Source organism: Bos indicus x Bos taurus, chromosome 19 (assembly GCF_003369695.1).
Source record: "Bos indicus x Bos taurus breed Angus x Brahman F1 hybrid chromosome 19, Bos_hybrid_MaternalHap_v2.0, whole genome shotgun sequence".
In the NCBI taxonomy this organism is placed as follows: domain Eukaryota; kingdom Metazoa; phylum Chordata; class Mammalia; order Artiodactyla; family Bovidae; genus Bos; species Bos indicus x Bos taurus.
The window spans coordinates 52,161,700-52,177,687 of record NC_040094.1 but is presented as its reverse complement, the minus strand read 5'-3'; the positions used below and the strand labels follow the sequence as shown (position 1 = coordinate 52,177,687).

General features: G+C 49.8%; 1 pseudogene; it reads right to left on the bottom strand.

The window, feature by feature from the left end:
• Positions 1-2,013: 2,013 nt before the first annotated feature.
• On the bottom strand, positions 2,014-3,155 carry LOC113878381 (annotated as a pseudogene).
• Between the last annotated feature and the right edge of the window lie 12,833 nt (positions 3,156-15,988).

Here is a 15,988-nt window from a genome sequence, read left to right as displayed (position 1 = left end):
GCCGATTCTTTACCAGCTGAGCCACCAGGGAAGCCCTATGAGTTATCATGTTACCTAGCAATTCCTCTTCTGGGTTTATTCCCAAGAGAAATGATAACATGTGTCCACATGAAAGGCTGTTAAATGGGTGATCACAGCCGCCTTATCACAGTCTCCAGAAGTCCATCTGTGTATGAAGCGATAAACAAATCGTGGTCCATCCATTCAATAGGTGGACCTATCCAGCTTTTAAAGGGAATGAAACCCTCACTCCTGTTAAAACACAGCTACACCCTGAAGACATTCAGTTCAATTCAGTTCAATCACTCAGTCGTGTCCGACCATTTGTGACCCAATGAATCACAGCACACCAGACCTCCCTGTCCATCACCAACTCCTAGAGTTCACTCAGACTCACATCCATCGAGTCGGTGATGCCATCCAGCCATCTCATATTCTGTCATCCCCTTCTCCTCCTGCCCTCAATCCCTCCCAGCATCAGGGTCTTTTCCAATGAGTCATCTCTTCACATGAGGTGGCCAAAGTACTGGAGTTTCAGCCTAAGCATCAGTTCTTTCAGTGAACACCCAGGAGGACTGATCTCCTTTAGGATGGACTGATTGGATCTCCTTGCAGTCCAAGGGACTCTCAAGAGTCTTCTCCAACACCACAGTTCAAAAGCATCAATTCTTTGGCGCTCAGCTTTCTTCACAGTCCAACTCTCACATCCATACATGACCACTGGAAAAACCATAGCCTTGACTAGACGGACCTTTGTTGGCAAAGTGATCTCTCTGCTTTTGAATATGCTATCTAGGTTGGTCATAACTTTCCTTCCAAGGAGTAAGCGTCTTTTAATTTCATGGCTGCGAACACCATCTGCAGTGATTTTTGAGCCCCCCAAAATAAAGTCTGACACTGTTTCCACTGTTTTCCCATCTATTTCCCATGAAGTGATGGGACCCGATGCCATGATCTTAGTTTTACGAATGTTGAGCTTTAAGCCAACTTTTTCACTCTCCTCTTTTACTTTCATCAAGAGGCTTTTTAGTTCCTCTTCACTTTCTGCCATTAGGGTGGTGTCATCTGCATATCTGAGGTTATTGATATTTCTCCCGGCAATCTTGATTCCAGCTTGTGCTTCTTCCAGCCCAGCGTTTCTCATGATGTAGCTGCATATAAGTTAAATAAGCAGGGTGACAATATACAGCCTTGATGTACTCCTTTTCCTACTTGGAACCAGTCTGTTGTTCCATGTCCAGTTCTAACTGTTGCTTCCTGACCTGCGTATAGGTTTCTCAAGAGGCAGGTCAGGTGGTCTGGTATTCCCATCTCTTTCAGAATTTTCCACAGTTTATTGTGATCCACACAGTCAAAGGCTTTGGCAAACATTAAGCTCAGTGAAAAGAGTCAGACAAACTCATAGAGACAGAGAGTGTATTAGCACTTGCCTAGGGCTGGGAGAAGGCAATGGCACCCAACTTCAGTACTTTTACCTGGAAAATCCCATGGACAGAGGAGCCTGGTAGGCTGTAGTCCATGAGGTTGCTAGACTCGGACACGACTGAGCGACTTCACGTTCACTTTTCACTTTCATGCATTGGAGAAGGAAATGGCAACCCACTCCAGTGTTCTTGCCTGGAGAATCCCAGGGACGGGAAGCCTGGTGGGCTGCTGTCTATGGGGTCGCACAGAGTCGGACACGACTGAAGCGACGCAGCAGCAGCAGCAGCAGCAGGGCTGGGAGGGATGGAGGGCTGAGGGATGGGGGCTAGAAGGCAGGAGGTTTCCTTTTGAAGTGATGAAGTGTTCTAAAAATTAACTGTGGTGACAGCTGCATGGCTGTGAACACACTAAAAACCACTGAACTGTGCGCTTCAGATGAGTGAATTATATGGTATGTGAATTACGTCTCAACAAAGCTGTTAAAAGAAAACAGGGACTTCCCTGATGGTCCAGTGGTTAAGACTCTGCCTTCCAATGCAGGGCGCACGGCTTCCACCCTTGGTCCAGGGAGATCCCACAGGCCACGAAGCAACGAAATCCATGAGCCCTAAAACCCACACGCCACAATGAAGAGAAGCTCCCACCTGCCGCAGCTAGAGACAGCCCGCGAGCAGCAACGAAGACCCAGTGCAGCCAAAAATAAAGAATGATTTACTAAAACTAAAAAAGGACAGTCCTCACAGGTGAGTTAAAAATGCAGAGAGAAGCTGGGTGGAGTGGGGGAGCCCCTGGAACAGATGCAGTCCACTGATGACTCGGGCCACAGCCTGGGGGGAGGAGGCCACGACTCTCACAGAAGCAGCATCTTCTCGCCCACAACGTGGCCCCGGGCAGAATGACAGGCAGAATCCGTGAGGCTGGGACAGAAGGAGCCCCCCTACTTTCTCATCCCTCCTGTCATCTGCCCGGTTGCTTTTGTTTTATCAGTCTGATGGGTTTAATTTTTATTGTGAGGTAGTTCAACCAATCTCAAGTATTTTCTGACATAAATTCAATGGAAGTTTCAATCTTGACTCTTGTTTGTGTGTGTGGAGTATGGTTTATTAAGCTGTGCCTTAGTACAGGTTGCTGGGGCTTGCCCGTGGTGCTTTTAATGGACAAGGCCCTGATGTGCTGCCAACTTTCCTTGAGCAATGATACCAGGAAGTTGACAGCTAAGTGGATGTTGTACACAGCTCCTCGTCTGTCATCTTCACGTCGCCAACAGCCACTGCCAGACACAGCAGCTTCTGCATCTGGAACTTGATCGTGGACTTCACTTCATCAGCTTCGGCCACCATGTTCCCACTGTGGGTCAGCAAGGATGGGAACTTGCCAGCCTTGTTCAGGTCTGGGCCCAGGCTTCGTGGGATCTGCTTAATCAGGGAGAGACGCTGAAGCCAGAAAGACATCATACTTCTTGGCCAGCTTCTTGACCAGTTTCTTGCTCTTGTTGAGTTTCTTCAGCACCTTGCTGTCCATGTGGGGGATAGCCAAGCCTTGGCCTTATCACACTGCTGCTGGTCCCCCAGGACACATACTTGGGGTGGGGAGTGGACACCACAAGCAGGGCCTTAAGCCTGATAGTGCCTGGGAAGCATTTGCCCTTCTGAGGGTCATAGTTCTTCAGGCTGCCCTGAAGCTCCACCGTCTCCAAACACTTCCAGGGCTTGTGCTGTTCCTGGACAGGACTTCCTGCACTGCCTATAGAGGGTGTCTCAGGAGACTGCTGCTCATGGTTCCTTGAACCCTGAAAACCTGAAAAGAGTTGCCTTTTTTTTAATTGGTGTATAATTGCTTTACCATGTTGTATTAGTTTCTGCTCTACAATGGATTGAATCAGCTATATGTATACATATATCCCCTCTCTCTTGGACCTCCCTTCCACTGCACCGCCCCCCCATCCCACCTCTCTAGGTCATCACAGAGCACCGAGCTGAGTTCCCCGGGCCATACAGAAGGTTCCCACTACATTTTACACATGGTGGTGTATTTATGGGGCTTCCCTGGTAGCTCAGATGGTAAAGAATCGCCTGCAATGCAGGAGACCCAGCTTCGAACCCTGGGTCGGGAAGATCCCCTGGAGAAGGGAAAGGCACCCACTCCAGATTCTTGCCTGGAGAATTCCATGGACATAGGAGCCTGGCAGGCTACAATCCATGGAGCTGCAAAGAGTTGGAAATGACTAAGCAACTGACACTTTTTCGCTTTCAGTGTATGTATATCAATCCCAATCTCCCAATTCATCCCACCATCCCCAGTTGTTGGACCCCATCTGTGTCCCAGCTAGAAAGTCAGCCCCTTGGGAGGAGGGCTGAGCTCTTTCTCTGGCTGAGTCCTTCCAGCCATGAGATCCGTCGGGACCTGGCTCAGCTGGGCTCCCAGTGGTCTGCTAAGTGAATGAATGAGTGAACAGATGAGTGAGTGGGTGAGGGAGAAAATAGATGGGAGAAGCAGCTGGGCCTGGGTGGGTCCATCCAGCAGGCTGGTTGCCAAACAGAAAGCTGTCCACTCCCCGAGTGGCCGCTGGGTGGCAGCCTGGTGACACTATGGCCAGGAGGGTTCAGAGCCGGAGGTATAGGGAGGCCCAATGACTGGGGGGACTGCTTCCTAGCAGGGGCTAACGGGGCTCCCCTTTGCCAGGCTGCCTTCCAAGATGAAAGGAGGGTGACCAAAGGAAAATTTGGCTGGAATGTTTTCCAGGAACAGCAGTGGTCTAGAAAGTATTAATACAAAACTCCAAAAGGCGAGGGTCTAGATCCTATCAAAGCCACCCGCCCAGGGTAAAACCCAGCGCCTTCAGAGAGAGGGCAGCGGCCTGGCCCAGGTGGGAGGAGAACTCAGGTTTCGGGACAGGGGCTCCTCCAGACCCTCAGCCTTCCTGGAGCTCAGCCAGCCTTTGGGAGAGGGGATATGACCCAGGTCCACGACCGGACACTCCACCAGCATCACCAGTGCCCAGTGTGGGCTACTGGGCTGACGGGAGAGAGGATTCAGACACGAGAGCCTTACTCCTGGAGGAGGGGGCAGGCAGGAAGGATGGGGGAGGGCAAGCCACGAGGACTCACAGGGTACCGTGATCAAGCCCAGAAGGGCCAGCGGGTGACTGGGTGGAGAGTGCAGAGCCATTCTGTGTGGTCTGAAAGCTGGCTGGGAAAGATACAAGGGGGCAAGACCAGACCCTGTGGCCAGTCTGTCCCGTGGGGAGCATCTGTCTGTTCTGATTGTTGCTGCGGACAGTGGGCGTTCTGCAGCAGGGTCTCGATCCCAGCTGGCCTGGGGGCAGAGTGTGGAAAGAAGGCTCTGGCTGAGAATCCCAGGGACGGGGGAGCCTGGTGGGCTGCCGTCTATGGGGTCGCACAGAGTTGGACACGACTGAAGCGACTTAGCAGCAACAGCAGCCTTTGGTGAATAATTTTGGGGGTGTGATGGTGGGGTTCCAGTGGAACAAGGGAGGGCTGGGAGGAGAGAGGGCTTCAGAGGAAACCCATTACTGTAGGCCCTGGGGGCACTGGACATGGGGTGCAGTGAAGGGGTGCTGAGAGGGGCTGGTCAAGTTTCCGGTGTGGTCTCCCGCGTCTTTGCATCCTCCCTTCATCCTCCAACCCCCCTCTTCTGCACTGTGGTCGACCAGCTCCTTCCTCACATAAGCTAACTGGGCCCAGCTTTATTTTCCAGACCCTAGGAGGGTGACCAGGAAGCCCAGGACCCCGGTGGGGCTCCCTCTCTTCCAGCAGCCAACACAGAGCTCCCAGTGAGGGGAACTGGAGGACTAGCCACCCTTGCCTACACTGCCACGCACGGCCACTGCAGGGGCCACACCTGGCAGCAGGGGTCAGCTATCTGGGGACACTCTGCACCCTGGGCAGGGGGGCTCACCTCCCACCACAGGTCCCAGTGTCCAGGCTCAGCCCTGGACCCCATCATCCCTGGAGGTCTGGTCACTGTGGGCTCTACAGGTCACTCCTTCCAGAGGGTCCACCAGGCCCCGGTGAGGGTCAGGGTCAGGCTGGACCCTAAAGCATGTTGTTTTTCCATCCATTTATCCTTCCAGCCAGCTAGTTGAGTTTCCAACAACTCACAACCAGAAACATCTTTCCTGTTTCCCAATATTAGAGTTGGCGGCAGCAGCCGCGGAGACAGGGCCCCAGGGCAGGGGAACATGCCACCACTTCCCCTCTGATGAGGACGCAGGAAGCACGCTCCCTGGGTGGGTGCCTGCAGGACTCAGCGGAGGCTGAGGGAGGAGCTGGCCTGCTGGGCTGCTGCGCTCAGGGCCCCGCTTCATGGCTAGTGCTGGCAGCAGTCATGCCCCAGAATTAAACAAGGGTATGAATTTGCTGTACAGCTCAGGAAACTCAAACAGGGGCTCTGTATCAACCTAGAGCAGCAGGATGAGAAGGGAGATGGGAGGGAGGTTCAAAAGGGAGAGGATATATGTACACCTATGGCCGATTCATGTTGAGGTTTGACAGAAAATAACAACATTCTGTAAAGCAATTATCCTTCAATAAAATAATAAATAAATAAAATTTTTAAAAGATTCAAAAAAAAAAGGTATGACATGTATAAGCCTCCCTGCATCTTAAGACTTAAAATTTTTTTCATTGTGGTAAAATACAATAAAATATAACAAGTAACATAAAGAGAAAGCCCACTTACAGCAACCAAGACCCAGCAGAGCCAAAAACAAAAATAAATAAATAATAAATATATATATTTTAAAATATGTATTTAAAAATATATATTTCATAGTGATGCTATGAACACGAACGTACACATATCTGTTCAAGCCCCATATTCAGTTCTTTTGGGAATACACCCAGGAGTGGACTTGCTGGATCACATGGTGATTCCATGTCTAACTTTTTAAGGAGTCTGTGTCTTAGGTCTTTAAGAGTCTGGACGCCCCCACCCAAAAGGGAGGCTTCATGGTTCCTTCATGTCTTGGTCTCAGGGTCAACACCCTCATCTGCAGCTCTGGAGATATCTGAGTGATCTCCTCTGTCCTGGGTCGAGGCTCGGGTCTGGAGTGTCAGGGAAGGGTCACCCACCCTTGACCTTTCTAGGGGATAAAAATGAAGCAATGCCCTCATGGCTGCCCACCCCCACTCCCTGAGGGGGCTCCTCTAACTGCCCCAGGACCCTACCCTGTCATCCACGCCCTCATGAAGTCCTCTCTCCTGAGTGCAGACTCGACTTGCCTCTAATAGAAGGTGACAAAGTGACAGGATGTCCCTTGTGAGATAACATTAAAGACTGGCTGCCATCTTGCTCTGGCCCCGAGGAAGGAGCCACCGTGTCCAGCCAGCACCCAGCAAAGACCTAAGGACGTGACAGCCATGCCATGGGGGCCTGGGAGCTCCCTCCCAGGGCTTCCTTATTGTTCTCCATCAGCTGCAGGTCCTCTTGCAAATACATCCCCCAGCTCTACCCATTTCCCCAGACTCTGTCATCCTCAGTCTCCCACGAGCTATTCCAGCAGCCTCTTAGGACCCAGTCCAGGTGTCCTTGCCAGGATTTGGAAAATGCCCTTATCAGTACCTTCCCCCTCCCCAGGCAAGTTCCACCATTTGCTCCAGATCCTCAATATCCACTTCTCCTTCTCCTGGGTCCTGCTGGCACATGCCTGCCTGGCCACTGCTGCTGCTGCTGCTGCTGCATCACTTCAGTCGTGTCCGACTCTGTGCGACCCCATAAACGGCAGCCAACCAGGCTTCCCCTCCCTGGGATTCTCCAGGCAAGAACACTGGAGTGGGTTGCCATTTCCTTCTCCAATGCATGAAAGTGAAAAGTGAAAGTGAAGTTGCTCAGTCGTGTCCGACTCTAGCAACCCCATGAACTGCAGCCTACCAGGCTCCTCAGTCCATGGGATTTTCTAGGCAAAAGTACTGGAGTGGGGTGCCATTGCCTTCTCCATGCCTGGCCACAGCTCCCTGGAAAATGCTCCATCTCTGCCCATCATCAGGCCACACAAGACTCGCCCCTCGTGATGGTCAGGGGCTTGGAGGGGAGGCAGGCGGACCTGGTGAAGGACCCCTACCTGGTGACGCCTGTGTGGCCTGGGCAGCCGGAGGCTGGTCTCCTCCAGCCAGGCTTGTGGCCACTTCTGCTGCCAGCAGTTTCGGGAGGTCTGAGTTCCGGGCCTGAGGGTTTCCACTCTGACACCTGATCTGGGTTGCAGGGTCCACCCTCTGCTATGGGTCCTGACATTGGCCCAGGAGACGGTGAAGCACAAACGTCCTTTCCTTTGCGGCCCCATACCTCCCCAGAATCAAGTCTTTGACCCGACTACCTGCAAACCTGCCCTCTGGCTTTAGGGGCTGTGACTCTACGTACTGCATGATGGCTCTGTGAGTGTCTTGGGGCTGCCACAGCGGCTGGACAGACTGGGTGGCTTGAACTAGAGTTTTATCAACTTACAGTCTGCGGGACTTCCCTTGTGGTCCAGTGGCTAAGACTCTGAACTCCGAGTGCAGGGGGCGCGGGTTCAATCCCTGGTCCCCCATGTCACAACCAAGAGTTTGAGTGCCACACTGACGATCACACATGCTGCAATTAAGACCCAGTGCAGCCAAATACATATATATAACAATTCACAGTCTGGAGCCCGGATGCCCAAGACCAGAGTGTACAAGGCTGGCTCCTCCTAAGACCTCTCCTGGGCATGCGGCCCTGCATTCTCTCTGCGTCCTCACACGGGCGTCCCTCTGTGAGTGTCTGTGTTCTAATCTCCTCTTCTTATAAGGATACAGTCAGATTGGGTTAGTGTCCACTCTGAAGGCCTCATTTTACCTTAATTACCTCTGAAAAAGCCCCATCTCTAAACACAGTCTCATCCCAAGGTGCTGGGGGTTCATGCACATTTTGTCGTTGTTGTTGTTCAGTCGCCCAGTCGTGTCAGACTCTTTTTGACCCCATGGACTGCAGCACGCCAGGCCTCCCTGTCCTTCCCGGAGTTTGCCCAAGTTCCTGTTCATTGTATCAATGATGCCGTCCAGCCATCTCATCCTCTGACGCCCTCTTCTTCTGCCCTCAATCTTTCCCAGCATCAGGGACTTTTCCAGTGGGTTGTCTGTTCTCATCAGATGACCAAACTACTGGAGCTTCAGCAACAGTCTTTCCACTGCAGTCCTTCCAGTGAATAAACAGGGTTGATTTCCCTTAAAATTGACTAGTTTGGTCTCCTTGCTGTCCAAAGGACTTTCAGGATCATCTCCAGCATTACAGTTCAAAGGCATTAATTCTTTGGTGTTCTGCCTTCTTTCCAATCCGGCTCTCACACCTGTACGTGATCACTGGGAAGACCAAAGCCTTGATTACATAGACCGTTGTCAGCAGAGTAATGTCTCTGCTTTTCAACACACTGTCTAGGTTTGTCATCGCTTCCCTGCCAAGAAGCAATCATCCTCTGGTTTCATGGCTGCAGTCACCGTCCGCAGCGATTCTGGAGCCCAAGAAGAGGAAATCTGTCACTACTTTAACCTTTTCTGCTTCTATTTGTCATGCAGTAATGGGGCTGGATGACATGACCTTAGTTTTTTTAGTATTTAGTTTTAAGTTGGCTCTTTCACTCTCCTCTTTCACCCTCATCAAGAGGCTCTTTAGTTCCTCTTCGCTTTCTGCCACTATACACATTTTGGGGGGATACAACTCAGCTGGAAACAGAGGGCTCTGGATCTCACTGCGACCCTGAACTGGCTGACCAGAGATTTCTTTGAGGCTTCAGGCCGCTCGATGTCCAACCCTTAAAACTTCTGTTCCCTCTCCAACATCTCTCTGATGCTGAAGACAAGGCTCAACCAGTGTGCCCCTGCCCACTCGTGGCTCAGGCCAGTCCACCCTAGGTGAGCAGCTGTCACGACCCCATCACCAGCCGCCTCGAGGAATGGGAATGGTGGATAAACCCCAGCTTTGTTGCTCCAGGGTTCCATCAATTCCCACCTCTCAGAGGTTGAGGCCATTACTCAGAGAAGGCATCAGATTTTTTCTGCAGAAGTCAGTGGCATAGAGGAGCCACTGCAGGTGAGCTCTGGGGTCAGCTGGGAGAATGGGTGACAGAAGACTGGGGAAGCTAGTTAAGGAAGACCAGCTGGGCCAGCCTGTGGACCAGTCTACACCACTGTGAGGAGACATAGCCCTGGAGGCAAAGGGGAACTATCGGAGGTTGTAAGAACATGGTGTGGTGGGAAGAAGTGAGGACAATCCATGAATGCTTACGCTTTGGGGCGAGTCTGACACAAGCAAAATTCCAAATTTCATTCCCTACACTCTGGCCCCCAGCCCTGCAGGACCCCTCCCCATCTTTTCCAGCCTCCTTGTCACCCCCTTCTCCATTCCACTTGGCCTGGGCTCATTCTGCAGGAGCCCTTGGGTCCTGCTTCCTCCATTCCCACCTCACCTGTGTTCTGCATCCCGCCCTGATGGCCCAGATGGGGGCCTGGGCTTGTCTGCCCCCCTCACCCTGGGCAACTGGGTCAGGGGCCTCAGCCCTGGGGCCCCTTCCTGTTGCTCCCATTGCGCTAAGTGATTTGATTTGATTGAGCCATGCTGGATGCCACCTAATGTGACTTTGCTCAGCCTGACGACCTTGATGGTGGCTCAGGGCAAGAGTCAGCCAGCAAGACAGAGGCCAAGACCCAGAGGGCAGGGGTCACCTGGGGAGAGAACGACGGCCATGGAGGGAGGACACTGCACCCCTCAGTCAGCCCAGGTTGAAGACTCTGGACTGGCCACTTGGCTTCCAGAGCCTCAAGCTCCTCATCTGTAAAATGGGAGTGGGGATAAAGGAACCTGGAATGGTGGTCAGCCAGCTCTATACCTTGTCTCTCAGTTAACTGGCCTGCCATGCATGCGGTGAGCGGACTGAGTTTGGACTGGGCAACAAAGCACTTAATGTCATTGAACAATACACTTAAGGGTTAAAATGGTAAATTTTGTGTTGTGTGTATTTTATCACACACAAGCTTACTACCAAATCAGCCCTCTTCTGTTAACAGGACAGAGCTGAGTTTATTTCCTAGGACAGTAAAAGGGAACACCACCAGGACAGAACTTTCACAGTGTCTTAGAGGTCAAGGTTAAGTTAAAATTTATTGAGAAATTGCAGTTTGGTTCAAGGCAATTCTCCCCGTACTAGGGACTTGATTGGATAAGATGAGTAAGAATCATGATAATCAGACTAGGCATGGTAGGAAAAGCAGGCTGAGGATTTGAGAGGAAGAATTTAAAGAATCTTTTAAAATAGGAACTTTATGAAGATATAACTCCCATACCATTAAATTCAACCATTTAATGTGTACAATATGATGGGTTTTAGTAACTTCACAGAGTTATGCAGCCATCATCACAATCAATGTTTAGATATTTTCACTAACCCTCCAACTAAACCCCCTACCCATTAGCAGTCACCCCCATTTTCCTCCAATCTTCTGCATCCCCTCTGTTGGGAGGAAAATCTTTCCTCCTACCAAATTAGGTTCAATAGTTTGAATTAACAATTGAGTAACTGGAGAAAAGAAAGCAAGTCTTATTTATAGGCAGACAAAAAAGAAAAAAAAATAAATAAATAAAATGGGAGTGGGGATCGCAACCCTCTGAAGAGACTGTTCTCTAGGTCCAGTGTCCCATTTGGTCAAGACAGAGCATTCTGGGCCTCCACTGCCCCCACCTCAACTGAGGTCCTCGGACAGGCTCAAGTTCTCCAGTTACTTTTTCTTAAAGAGGCCAGATCCCCAACACCACCCTCCAGGGAGAATTCAGAGAGGCTGTGTGGGAGATGTAGAAAACAAACTTGTCCCTACCAGGGGGAAAGGAGGAGGGAAGGATAAATTGGGAGATGGCCTTCCCTGGTGGCTCAGATGGTAAAGAATCTCCCTGCAATGCAGGAGACCCGGGTTCAATCCCTAGCTCAGGAAGATGTCATGGAGAAGGGAACGACAACCCACTCCAGCATTCTTGCCTGGAGAATCCCATGGACAGAGGAGCCTGGCAGGTTACAGTCCATGGGGTCACAAAGTTGGACACGACTGAGTGACTAACACTTACTTACTTGGACTGACTATTTACACACTGCTGCTGCTGCTGCTAAGTCGCTTCAGTCGTGTCCGACTCTGTGTGACCCCATAGACAGCAGCCCACCAGGCTTCCCCGTCCCTGGGATTCTCCAGGCAGGAACACTGGAGTGGGTTGCCATTCCCTTCTCCAATGCATGAAAGTGAAAAGTGAAAGTGAAGTCGCTCAGTCGTGTCTGACTCTTCGCGACCCCATGGACTGCAGCCTACCAGGCTCCTCCGTCCATGGCATTTTCCAGGCAAGAGTACTGGAGTGGGGTGCCATTGCCTTCTCCGATTTACACACTACTATGTATAAAATACACAAAACCTACAGCGCAGCACAGAGAACTCTACTCAGTACTCTGTGAAGACCTATGTGTGTTCAGTCACTCAGTCGTATCAGCCTCTTTATGACCCCATGGGTTATAGCCCACCAGGCTCCTCTGTCCACGGAATTTTCCAGACAAGATACTGGAGCAGGTTGCCATTTCCTTCTCCAGGAGATCTTCCCAACTTGCGTCTCCTGACATCTTCTGCATTGGCAGGCGGATTCTTGACCACTAGCACCACCCGAGCAGCCCTGGAAAGATCTATATGGGAATAGAATCTGAAGGAAAAAAGTGGATATATGTGTAGGTATAACTGATTCATTTTTCTGTACAGCAGAAACTAGCACCACACTGTAAATCAACATTACTCCAATTAAAAAAAATTTTTCTTTTTAAAGAGGGCATGTGGGTGGGGATTGGCCCGGGACCCAACCTGCAAAGGACCCGGGTGAACACTAGGGGTAAGCTGACCCTCCCAGAAGATGGGCACTGAGTGGGGACAGGTCCTGGGTGCCCTAGAGGCTGTCTAGACTTGGGGGTGACTGTGGCTGGTTATGGTGAGCCTGGCTTCTCCCTGTTCCAGGCTCCGCCACACCTTTGAGCATATCCCCGCCCTCTGGAGGTGGGGTCTGGGCATGGTCCATGTGCACAGTGGCCACCCCAGCCTCAGTTTATCTGGAGGTCACAGATGGAGACTGGAGGTCAGTTCGGAGTGGGGTGGTCCCTGGCAGCAGGAGGGCAGCCATGGTGTCCAACAGGCAGAGGAGGCCTGCGTGGAGGGCAAGGAGAGGTAGCCTCCACCGGATTCATGGCTGTGTGAGTGGACAGGCTTGGAGGGGCGCTCAGGCCAGTGACCACCTGCTACCACGGCAGCGGGACCTGGGAAGACTGCTGAGGCCAGAGAGCGGCAGGGCCGGCAACGTCCACTTGTAGGAGTTTCTCTTGTAATCAAAATCAAGATTAGGGGAGGAGGAGCTGGCAGGTCAGAAAAGTAGGGGGATGAACAGCAGGGAGGAGGCTCGGAGAGGAGGGGCCTCAGCTCAGACCTGCCCCAGGAGGAAGGCTCCACTCTGTTCCAGACAGGTTTCGACCAACAGTGACCCAACACCTTTTTCCTTTACTGTAAGAAAATACTGGGAGTTCCCTGGTGGCCGCATAGTTAGGATTCTAGACTTTCACTGCTGTGGCTGGGGTTTAGCCCGTGGTCAGGGAACTGAGATTCTGAAAATGCAGAGTCCTAAGCACTGGACTGCTGGGGAATTCCAGCAAAAGAAAGTCTTAAATCCTGCTTTACCATCTGAGCTACTGCCGCTGCTGCTGCTAAGTCGCTTCAGTCGTGTCCGACTCTGTGTGACCCCATAGACGGCAGCCCATCAGGCTCCACCATCCCTGCCCTGGGATTCTCCAGGCAAGAACACTGGAGTGGGTTGCCATTTCCTTCTCCAATGCATCAAAGTGAAAAGTGAAAGTGAAGTCGCTCAGTCTTGTCCGACTTAGCGACCCCACGGACTGCAGCCCACCAGGCTCCTCCGTCCATGGGATTTTCCAGGCAAGAGTACTGGAGTGGGGTGCCATTGCCTTCTCCTACAGGGAAACCCTAAATCCTGCTAGAGATACTAAAAAATTGGCACAATAATTTCAAACAGCAATGGGGCAATATCTAGGGAAATAGCACTATGTCTATTTTAAAAAGTGAATGTGTAGTTAAAAACCTTCCTACAAAAAAAAAACTCTGGACCCAGATGCTTCAGAAATGAATTCTATCACTGTCTAAGGAAGTAATGGGCTTCCTGGTGGCTCAGGGGTTAAAGTGTCTACCTGCGTCTGCCTGCCATGCAGGAGACCTGGGTTCGATTCCTGGCTTGGGAAGATCCCCTGGAGAAGGAAATGGCAACCCACTCCAGTATTCTTGCCTGGAGAATCCCATGGACAGAGGAGCCTGGTGGGCTGCGGTCCAAGGTGTTGCAAAGAGTCGGACACGACTGAGCGACTTCACTTCACTTCAGGGAAGTAATACTACCAATTCTATACAGACTTCCAGAAAACAGAAGAGGGAGGCATACTTAGCAGCTCATTTTATGAGGCCAGTATCATCTCGATACCAAAGCCAGACAATTTTCTTATTATAAGAAAATAAAATTACACACTAAAGTCCTTAACGAACACAGATGCAAAAGCTCTTCATAAAATGTCAGCAAATCTAACCCAGGAGTACATAAAAAGGAGAATATTTCATGACCAAATGAAATGCATCCCAGGAATGCAAGGTTGGTAAACGTTTGAAAATCAGTGTTATTCAGTACAACAATAGAGAAAAACAAATCTCACAAAAAACCAAAGACATCTGATAAAATTCAACATTCATTCATGATTAAAAAAAAATCTCTCAGCAAGCTAGGAATGAATGGAAACATTCTCAAATTGATAAAGGGCAACTCTGTAAAACCTATAAATAACATCATACTTACTGGTGGAAAACTGAATGCTTTTCTCCCAACAATTGGGAATAAAGCAGGGATATGAGCTCTGATCACTTTTGCTCAATGTTGTCCTATAGGTCACAGCCTGTACAATAAGTTACCAAAAAATAAATAACCAGGTACACAGATTGTAAAGGAAGAAAACATCTTTTCTTACAGACTGCATGGTCACCTCCATAGAAAAACCCAAGGAATCCACACACACAAGTAGAACTAATAAATGAGTTTAGCAAGGTCACAGGATACAAAATTAACAGGCAAAAACATCAGCTGCATTTCTATACAGTAGCAATAAGCAACTGGAAACAGAAATTTCACAAAATTACCCTTCACGATAGCATCAAAAATCATGAAATACTCTCCCTAACAACAACAACCAAAAATCTGTATGACCTGTGTACTGGAAATGATCAAACACTGCTGAGAGAAATGAAAGAAGACCTGAATAAATGAAGAGATGCATCTTGTTTGTGGCTGGGAAGATTCAATGTTAAGGTGTCTTTTCTCCCCAACTTAACGTATAGATTCAACTGAATCTCAATCAAAGTCTTAGTAGGCTTTTTTGGTAGCAATTGACAACCTGATTTTAATATTCAAATGAAAATGCAATGAACGTATAGTACAAAAACATCTTTGAAAGAGTTGAATAAAGCTGGAGAAGTCACAGTACCCAATTTCAAGACATGCTACAAAGCTACAGTAACCAAGAGAGCGCAGTCTTGACATAAAGATGGACATAGAGAACAACGAAAAGAAGAGAGCTCAGAAAGAGACCCACAGTGATGGTCAAGAGATTCTTTTACAAAGGTGCTGAGGCAACTCAGTGAGGAAAGACAGTCTTTTCAGTAAATGGAGCTGGAGCAACTGGGTGCATTTGCCAAACAAACAAACTCACGTTGTACCGCATGCCAGGACAGCTTACCATAAATCATAGATCAATGTGTAAGAGCTGAAACGACAAATCTTCAAGAGAAAACACGGGAGAAAGTCTTAGCCACCTTGGATTAGGCAAAGATGTCTCAGATGGGGCACAAAAAGCACAAGTCCTGAAACAAAAATATGATATTTGGATTTCATCAAAATTAAAAAACGTCTGCTCTCTGAAGAACAAATAAGAAAGTAGGAGAGCAAGTCATTGAACAGGAGAAAATATTTACAAGACATGCATCTGGTGAAGGACTTGCATTGGAACATATTGGAAGTGGAATGGTTAAAAAATCAGAATCAACAATTCAAAAACCCTGAAGAGCTTGAGGGCCTAGAAGGATTCGGGGCGATGGCAGCTCTCCCTAAAGGCCACTGGAGATGCAGGACAGTGAAGCCACTCAGGACAAGAGCTTGGAGGTTTCTTATAAAGTCAGACATGGGCCTGGGAACCACAATCCCACCCCGAGGTATTTCCTCCGGAGAAATGAAAACATGTGTCCACATAAAGATCTGCACACAACCGTTTAGAGGAGACGAATTCACAACGCCAAAATCTGAGAACAACTTGAGACTTCCATGGTGATTCAATAGTTAAGGCTCTGCGCTTCCAGTGCAAGGGGCGTGGGTTCGGTCCCAGGAAACTAAGATCCTTCATGCCATGTAGTTCAACCAACACACACACACACACACAAACTGGGAACGACCCAAATGTCCATGTCCACCAACCGGATGG